This window comes from Oenanthe melanoleuca, chromosome 17, assembly GCF_029582105.1.
Source record: "Oenanthe melanoleuca isolate GR-GAL-2019-014 chromosome 17, OMel1.0, whole genome shotgun sequence".
Classification (NCBI taxonomy): domain Eukaryota; kingdom Metazoa; phylum Chordata; class Aves; order Passeriformes; family Muscicapidae; genus Oenanthe; species Oenanthe melanoleuca.
Window position 1 is genome coordinate 27,698 of NC_079350.1, and position 10,011 is coordinate 37,708.

At 47.8% G+C, this 10,011-nt stretch overlaps 1 pseudogene; it reads left to right on the forward strand.

Annotated features, from left to right (window-relative positions):
- The first annotated feature begins 253 nt into the window (after nt 1-253).
- On the forward strand, nt 254-1,532 carry LOC130260239 (zinc finger protein 239-like; annotated as a pseudogene).
- The last annotated feature ends 8,479 nt before the right edge of the window (nt 1,533-10,011 follow it).

The window sequence follows — 10,011 nt, forward strand, 5'->3', positions numbered from 1 at the left end:
GGGAGGGGGGCAGCATCAAGGCCGGGCCCCTCCACGCTGTCGTGGTGGGAGCGGCTGCAGTGGGGACCGAGTGCAGGCAGGAGCGGCTGAGAGCCCAGCGCTGCCCCAGCCTGAGCTGCCCCAGCTCCATCCCTGCCCCTCTGCTGGGATGCTGTGGGTTTGGGGGGAAGAGGGAGCCAGCATTGGGTGCTGGGCCTGGGGGCAGCAGGAGAAGGGATGGAGAATAAGGGCTGAAGAAGAACATGGTCAAATGATGCACATTGGAGGAGAACGTGGAATTGTGCAGAAGGAGGAATAGTAGGAGGAAGAGGAGTATGAGGAAGGGCAGGGACATAGAAGGAGGAGAAACAGGAAGCAGCACAAGGTTCCACCCCTCCTTGTATCTGCAGCCTCAGCCCCAGGAGCGTTGCTCCCCTGCATATGCAGCAAGTGACTGGACAGGGGGGATCCACGAATCTTGGTGATTCTGAGCTTTATTGAGTTAAATGTTGGTGCTTTGTTGTTTTGGTTTTTGGTTGTTTTTTTTTTTTTGCTGGGCCTGACTATATTTTGCAAGGGATTTTTGACGAATTTTCCTGTTTGAGGAGATTTCCATCTGTATCTTGAGATTTGGAGAATTTTTGGTTTGAATCCTGGTGTTTTGGAGGCTCTTACATACACAAGATTGCCGATGATTTCCTGATGTGCACTTGGGGAAGGACAAACCCCCAGCCCAAGTCGCTCTCCTCTTGCTTTTTACCTGTTCCAGGATTTTTCATTTCCCAGTCGTGCGGGAATGGAGGAGAAGGAAAAGTCCTGAAGATCCCTCACGAGGAGGAGCTGTAAACCCAGCACAGGGAGCTGCGAGGAGGAAAGACCCTCCCTGAGCCAGGAAGACGGCCGGAGATGCAGGCGGAGCTCAGAGCTGGTGGAGAAACCTCATGGAGGGCACAACCCCCACAAGTGCTTGGAATGTGGGAAGGGTTTCAGGTACAATTGTGAGCTGATCCAGCACCAGAGGATCCACACTGGGGAGAAGCCCTACGAGTGTGGGTAATGTGGGAAGGGATTCAGAGACAGCTCCAGCCTGATTCAGCACCAGAGGATCCACACTGGTGAAAAGTCCTACGAGTGTGGGAAATGCGGGAAGAGTTTCTGGACAATATCTGACCTGATGCAGCACCAGATTACAACACTGTGGAACGGCCCTACACCTGCTTTTTATGTAGGAAGATCTTTGGGTGGATGTCCACGCTGAGAAGATACCAGCGCATCCACACCAGGGAGAGGCCCTTTGAGTGTCCTGAGTGCAGGAAGAGGTTTCAGACCAGCTCCGATCTCCTTGTACATGAGCGGATTCACAGAGAGGAGAGGCCCTTCCACTGCCCTGAATGTGGGAAGGGATTCAAGCACAACTCCACCCTCATTCTGCACCAGCGCATCCACACTGGGGAGAGGCCCTACAAGTGTCCTGAGTGTGGGAAGAGCTTCTCAGACAGCTCAAACTTGACCTGACACCAGTGGAGACAGCACTACGGAAAGCCCTGTGAGTGCCCTGAGTTTGGGAAGAGCTTCGTGCTCTGCTCCAACTCCATCCCCCATGGGAGGATCGGTGATCCCTGTTGGGCAGAGCCCTGGTGATCCATGGTCCTGGTGATCCATGTTGGGAAGACACCTGGCTGTGGCTGCTTTGTATCATCCTGCCTCCTTGTGGGCACCTAGATTTATGCAGGGGCAGGAACATCCATTGGGATTCAAAGCGACAATGGGAATTCATTGGGGAGATTGGATTTTTTGGCTTTCAAAGCCAGAAAATCTGTGTTCAATCCTGTCTTCTGTGTGCATCCAGATGCTGAATGGTCTAGGAGGTCTTTTCCAACCTCAGTCATCTGACATTTTTGATTTTCTATTATTAAAGGGTGTCTTCTTCAGGAAAATGGTGATGGACTGGGGCAAAGACCAAGATTCTGGAGACAGTGGGGTGGAAACCCCTCCAGGAAAGGTTCTTCCATCCCACCCTAGCACGTGGACAGCTAGCACAGGCACAGAAATCCTTTTCTTTTGGCCTTGATTTGCTTTTGATTTCTCTTCATCCATTTAAAACATCCAACACTGGGGTAAAAATAAAGACACTGAATTGAGACGTGGGTGGGGACATGGGGGGATGGAGACATGGCGAGAGATAAACAGGAAGAGTGACTTGGGGACAAATGGACATGGAGGAGGAGGTAGCCATTTGTGGGGACATGGGCATGGATGGAGATGTGTGGGACAATGACAGCAATGGAAACATGGTGGGGACACAGCCTTGGGTGAGGACATGGTGGGACATGGCCAGTGACATGTGGGGACATGGCCACGGCCAGTGCCATGGGGGGAGCATGCAGGGGGTGTGAGAGATACTGTGTTTGAGGGAGTTAAGCGTTCCTGGGAGGCACTTGGGGCTGGCTGAGGGCTTTGGGGACCCCAGGCCACAACAGGGAGGGGAAAGCCAGACAGGGCTGTCCATCTCCAAAACTGCACCCCAAAAATCCCAAACCTCAGGCATTTCTCCTAGGAAAAAGTGGCAATGAAGAGCCTGTATTTTGAGATAGGGGGTATGGGACCTCCAGAGTAAGGAGGAGGGGTGTGGAACCTCCACAAGCAAGCATGTGGGATGGAGGTGGTGGGTTGGGAGGCAGTGGGGAAGAGGTAGAATAGCATGGGAAAAAAGAAGCTGAGACAGCCGTAGAATGGGGGAGGGGGCTGGGATTCCCAAATTACATTGGTAGGGGTCCCACTCCTCCCCCTTTCTAGTCCTGCCTACTCTACCTTTCTGACCCTTCTCCTGCTCCTTCCTTTGCCCTCCCCCTCCTCATCCATCTTCTGCTTCCCCTGGTCCCACCACCCACCCTTGTCCCCTCCGTTTTACCAACAACGTGTCATCCTATGGAAGTAGTGGGGATGGAGCCAGGGAAGGTCAGGCTGGGGCAGTGCTGGGCTCTTGGCCAGGCCTGGGCACCCCCCATGTGCCCCTTCCTCAGATTCCCTTGGAGGCTTAGGGGGGACCTGGCACCTTTGGGGTTGGCGAAGTGCCGTGTTGGGGTTCAGGTTCCTCCCAAGGCCCCACAGAGCAGGGTGAGAATGGGGGGACACGACCTTTCCTAAGGGTCCCCATTCCCAATCCATGCCAGTGCCCATTCTGTCCCCCCAAATCATGGCTCCCCCACGGGGTCCCTCCAACTCCTTCTCCACTGGCCCCCAACAAACAGGGCCAGACAAACTGAAGCTGTATTTGGAATACTGGGAGCAGCTGTTCAAGGGCAGAGTGACTCTGGGCTGGGTGTCCTCAGGGGGAGCACGTGTGTGCTTCAACCAAGTCCTGCTGGTCCCCAGACAGGTGAGCTCCCAGCACCACCAGTACCACCAGTACGGACCCAGCGCCGGGCAGTGCCACCAGCCCTGAAGAAGCCATGTTGTGCTGTGGGGGAGGGGGAAGTTCGAAGTGTGGAGTTCGAAGTGTGGGCAGATGAACTGTTTTCCATATTGCTGATGAGAATGTGTCCATTGAGACATGTACATATTTTAAACTGCTGGATTCAGGTATGTGTGTTATATCAGTTTGCCAGATTTGCAAAGCACGCAGTCCACAACGGTTTACCTCCATCTGCAGTGGTGCAGTGTGGCCTTGGCAGTCAGTGCAGGCGTTAACAATGTTATGAGCTTCTGTGTTTGACAGCTGAAACTGCCACTGCAATGCTCAGACACCTTGGTGGAAGAAATCATGTGACATTCTTATGTTAACATATCTGGATGTGGTGCTCTCCAGGCAGGAGCCGCTTGCTTATCTGCTTGAGTATTGCCTTCTGTGATGAAACCTGGTAAATTTGTGTGACTTCTAATGTGTAAGACATTAATAAGAGCAATTTCTGGCTTATATAGCAAGGCACAGAGTTTTAAACAACTTTTCAACTTGTGCATTTTCAACTTCCTTTCACAGTGCTCAGTCTAATCTTTGAGTGATATCAGCTACATATGAAGAATCAGTTACCACATTTAGAGGAGTGAGGAAAATGTTGAAAAGCCATAGCTGCAGCTCGTAGCTCTACCATTTGAGGTGATTTACTCTCATATCCATCTAGTGTTTGCCAGTCATTTCCCTCTTTCCATGTTGCAATGGCTTTTCCTGTTCTTCCAGAGCCATCTGTGAACACTGTAACACCCTTTAAGGGTGTGCAGCTACTCAGAGGTTTCTAAGAGAGAGTGCAGTTTCCCCACTTAGCTTAAGCAGTCTATGGCTTGGTAAATGATAAGAAATCTGTCCTGAGAAACCTTGCAAGACACTTTGCAAGGCTGTGCAATTTGCAAAACATCATTCAAAGTGTTCTCATGTCACAGGAATAACGATTTTTGAGAGGTCCCTGGCATTTAATTGTAAACACTTGTGACGACATTTGATAATTAACTGTGCTATTAACTCAAAGACGGTGGGAGCTGTCTTTTTGGGCTGGTGAGGCAAAAACATCCATTCTAATACATGCAAAGGATCACGCCAGTGTGAATTCCACTACCCAATAGTTCCAGTTCAGATGAAACTTAATGATTATGATAAACACATTGATACACACCTCTGGGCATATTTGGTGGACTTGTTTGTTTTTTATGGCTTGCTCTACTATCTCAAGAGCAGCTTTTGCTTCCGAATTCAGCTTTCTAGGTGAAGTTAACACTGGATCACCCTTTAAAAAATGGAATAATGGTGCCAATTGTGAATCAGTTAATCCTAAATACTGTCTGACCCAGTTGATAGAGGCCAAAAGTTTCTGTGCCTCATTTAAGGTTTGAATTTTAGTTGAAAATTGAATGGTTTGTTGCTGTATGGTCTGATCTAGAATTTTTAGCCCCAAATATTTCCATGGTGCTTGCTGCTGCACCTTTTCAGGAGCTACTTGCAACCCAAATGTTTTCAGTGCCTTTAATAAGATTGGCTGAATTTCTGTAAGTTCTTCTTTGGTTTGGGTTGCTACCAAAATACCAGCGATGTAATGATAGCAACATGCCCCTGGAAATTGCTCTCTCACTGATGACAGTGCTTGAACCACATACCACTGACAGATCATTGGACTATTTCACATGCTCTGTGGAAGCACATGACAGTGATAAGGTTGCAGTGTTATGAATGGAAAGCAATGTAAAATCAAACTTTGGGGCATCATCTGGGTGTAACGGAATGGTGAAAAAACAGCCTTTCAAGTATACAATTAGGATGTCCCAAGAGCCAGGTATCATTGTAGGGGATGGCATACCAGGTTGCAAAACACCCATGCTTTCCATTACAGCATTAATTTTCCTTAGATGATGGAGTAACCTCGACCTTCCAGATTTCTTTTTTATGACGAATACTGGAGTGTTCCAAGGACTCATAGATGGTTCTATGTGCCCTTGAACCAGTTGTTCTTGAGCAAGGGTTTTGAAGGCTTCTAATTTTTCTTCTGTTAGGTGCCACTGGAACATACACTGGCTGTATAGTGAGCCATTTCAAAGCGAACGTGGGACACCATTTGCCCTCTATTACAATGGCCCTGCCAAAAATCTGTCCCCACCCGGAGTCCCCATGCTGATATTTTCAGAGTGTACAAAAACACCTTGCAATGTAGCACTGGAACTTCCCAAAAGAAGGGCACTTAGATCTTTCCCTATGGGCCCCTGGGCCTAGAGGTGGACTCTATGCACCCCTAATGAGTTTATGGTTACTGTGGCTGAGGTGTAAACATCTAGGGCAGCTGATCTCCTTATCCTTGCTGTGAGCTGGTCACAAAGGCTTGTGCCAGTGTTGGGGGTTGTGGATTGTTCCCTTACCTTTTTTTCCTCTCTGGAGAATTTTTCCCATTAGTATGCTAAGGAAGCCAGGCGGCCTGCACCCTAGCTTGATGGCTCAAGACAAAGTGATGGGCGGGGGCTGTCTCCCACTTTCACTCACTGGTGGGGTCAGAGGAGCAGTCTGGGGACCCAGGTCTCTCTGCTGTGGGACACTTCACTGCCATCTACTCCGCTCCAGTGTGATACCTCCGAGCACGCAGCTGAGCACCAGGACTCACACGATGAGCAGGGAGGCCTTCCTCCACCCTTCTCCCACCTGAGACACTTCACTGCCGCCTTCCCCCGCCTCTGCTCCAGCCTGCCACCTCCCCCAGCTGTGCGGGCCCTGCCCCGCCCTCCACCACTGTTACCGAGCGCAAGCAGAGAGTGTCTGCGGCTGAAAACGGACTGGAACAGAGTTATTTGTTCTGTTTGTTGTTAATTTTTGTAATAAATAAGGGGCCTTTTGTTCGCCTGACAGGCTTTAGACCTTGAAGGAATATTGCCAAAGACTTGTGAGGCCAGGATGTATGTGGAAGCCTTCCTGACATCAAGGGAAACCGCACGAACAGTAGTAAAAGCCCTGCTGGAAGAGATAGTCCCCAGGTATGGTGTACCAGAAACAATTGACTCTGATAAGGGGCCGCACTTTACATCAAAGATAACTCAGGAGCTGGCAGCAGCATTAGGAATAAAATGGGAACAACATACTCCTTGGCCCCCTCAAAGTTCAGGCCGGGTAGAAAGGATGAATGGAGAAATAAAAAAACAACTTACTAAATTGGTACTAGAAACAAAATTATCATGGGTTAAATGCATTCCCCTAGCCTTGCTGAACATTCGGACTCAACCCCGGGCGGATTTGGGAATTTCCCCATTCGAGATGTTATATGGCATGCCCTATAGTTTAGAAAAGGCACAGACAAACCCAAATGTTAGTGAACGATACATTAATGAGTATTTAATAGCTTTGATGAAATTCAAAAAAACAGCTATGGGAAAAAGGAATGTTGGTTCAGAGACCACCATTAGATCTTGTATTACATCAGGTTCAGCCCGGGGACTGGGTACTGGTCCGAAGTTGGAAGGAAAATCCGATAACACCCAAGTGGGAAGGACCTTACCAGGTGTTGCTTACAACAGACACAGCAGTACGCACTGTGGAAAAAGGGTGGACTCACGCAAGCCGAATCAAGGGACCAGTAGATCCGTCTAAATTCACCAATGACCCCGGGTGGGAAGTGAAGGGCACACCTGGGAGCCTGAAACTGACACTTAAGAAGCGAGTAAGCTCTAATTAAAAGACAAATTACATTATTCTCACCCCACCACAGGTATGAGACTTTTTCCACATGGGAGATAGACTGTGGGATCCAACATACTATTCCTTCCTAGTAGAGCTCCGAGCAACAGGAGCACCAGTGGTGGGTGGGGGGAAGATCTGCTGAATACAGCAGTAAGAATAAGATGTAATGCTGAAAATTGCTGGGGGAATTGTAACCCTTTTGTATGCTTTATTTGTTTAATTTGTAAGGAGGAGTGGTGGACCCATTGCAGCAACAGTTACCCTCCAAGGGGAGTGTGTAAAAATTGTTATTCGAACCAAAGGCTACTCACCTCTCAGGTCCTGGCTACCAAAGTGGCTGCCAGAGAACTTTTAAGAGGGTCTGAAGAGTGGTGGAAAATTTTTACAAAGGCGATAAACCCCCAGTTCTATTGTTATCACTCTAATGAACCTGCCCCATTTGTGGCTAGGATAGTAGCCGCCCTGTGCAGACGGTGGGTACCTGAACTCAGTTGTTATACCCCTCAAATTAAGAACCGCAAGTGGTATAAATACATAAAACGTATCAAAAAGCATGGGTCAAACACCTCTTCTGAAGAATACTCCTGCTGCCGAGAAGATGGAACTCCCCATAGCTCGATGCAAACAAGTCGATGGGCAAGGCAGAGGAGACGAGAGCAGTGGAGGAGGGCGCACAAGCAAAAGGGGAAAACGAGGAACAGGTACCCAGAGCCGTCGAGAGTCCAGGGAAAGGGAGAAGTCTGAGGTAAATTGGGAGGAAAATAAAAAGAGCAGTTGTGGAAAATGGGGAAGCTACCACCTCCAATTAGGAATCCTATATATAATGCTTTTGAAATCTGCGCTTGCAGCCATGAACCTTTTAAATGGTCATTAATAAGGTGGGAGGACCAGAAAGTACTTAGTACAGTGGCAACTTCAGGAACCCCCTCGTTTAACTGCTACCTTTGTGACTTAACCCAAATGGACCCATGCTTGAACAAGGGGGGATTTTATTTTTGTCCGGCATCCAATCCAGGAAAACCTTATTGTAATTATCCTGGAGAATTTTATTGTGGATACTGGGGATGTGAGACAGTGGCTTTCGGATTTTCCCCGGGAGGAGGGAAGGACCAGTATATATCTGTAGGGTGGTGGCCTGCAGGATGCATTCCCCCTGAGATAGGAAAGGATCAGGGAGTAGGAAACCCTGGCAACTGCCATGGAATACAAATCAATGTTACAAACAATAAGGTCAAAGATGGGGTATGGACAATTGGCAAAACCTGGAGAGCTAGAGCATGGGAACCAGGAAAAGATAGGGGAGGACATTTTCTAATCAAGAGGGAACCAATTCCACATGATCCGGTACCTGTAGGGCCAAATCCATTAATAGGTACCCAAAAAATAGAGGAAAATTGGAATGAGGCTATGAGGGAAAACACAACAGTGGCCACTAATAAATCTATAATTATGCCTGCCACTGTGTTACCACCAAAGCATGGGACGCTCTGGAAAGTAATGCAAGCTACCTTTGGGGTCCTCAACAGTATATATCCACATCTAACCAAAGAGTGCTGGCTATGTTATACCATTAATCCACCTTTTTATGAAGCTTTGGGGTCCGCAGCAAAATCCAAACGTGTCAATGGATCAAATCCGCGGGAGTGCCTTTGGAAAAAGGGGAAAGAGTACCCCAGGAATATCAATGGCACAAGTAAGTGGAAAAGGAAGGTGCATAGGCAATATACCTCGAGATAAAGATCATCTTTGTCAGGTAAAAATGGCTGTAACCGACTCCCGCAAGCCGGCTCAATGGCTGATCCCTGCTGCGAACACCAAGTGGGTTTGTAACACATTAGGGGTAACCCCATGTATATCAATATCTAATTTCAGTGAAACATCCGAATACTGCATTCAGGTCATGGTAGTCCCCCGGATTGTGTACCACCCAAAAGACTATGTGTATGCTCATCAATTCACTCCAAAACACCACTTAGAGAAACGAGAACCGTTTACAGCCCTCACAGCTGCTATATTACTAAGTATAGGAAGTGCTGGGATGGGGACAGGAGTGGCTTCCTTAGTGAACCAACAGCAAGGATTTAAGGATCTCAGAATTTCAGTAGATGAAGATTTAAGTAAAATAGAAAAGGCAATAGACGGTCTCGTAAAATCAGTAAGATCTCTTTCAGAAGTTGTATTGCAGAATAGATGGGGATTAGACCTGTTGTTTTTACAGCAAGGGGGACTGTGTGTGGCTTTGCGAGAGGAGTGTTGCACCTATGCAGACCACACTGGGATAGTAACTGACACCATGACTGAGCTCCAAAAACAACTAGAGCAGCGCAAGAGAGAAAGGGAGGCCCAACAAAATTGGTATGAGTCTTGGTTTAAATATTCCCCCTGGCTAACGACCCCCTTGTCGACCTTAGCTGGACCAGTAATTTTAATAATTTTAGGGCTTGTTTTCGGCCCCTGTATTTTTAACGAAATAATTAGCATTGTAAAAAGCAGGTTAGAAGCCGCTCACCTCATGTTAATACGAGAATAATATGAAGCCTTAAATGGGGAAGAGGCAAAAGATTATCTGGAGTTAAGTAGGAGGGAATTACAAAGATTTAGAGAACAAAAGTAATAATATAGAAAAAGGGGGGACTTGTAATAAATAAGGGGCCTTTTGTTCGCCTGACAGGCTTTAGACCTTGAAGGAATATTGCCAAAGACTTGTGAGGCCAGGATGTTAATTGTTCTGCTTTGATCCTCTGACAGACAGACATTGAAAAAGATATCGCTAGAACTTGTTAATTGTTTTGCTCTGCTTGCTCGCTTGATAGGCCTTAAAATAAAAAAAAGCCAGAATGTGTTCTGCTTTGCTTGCATAATCACATATTGTTTTAAGTGCCAAGAAA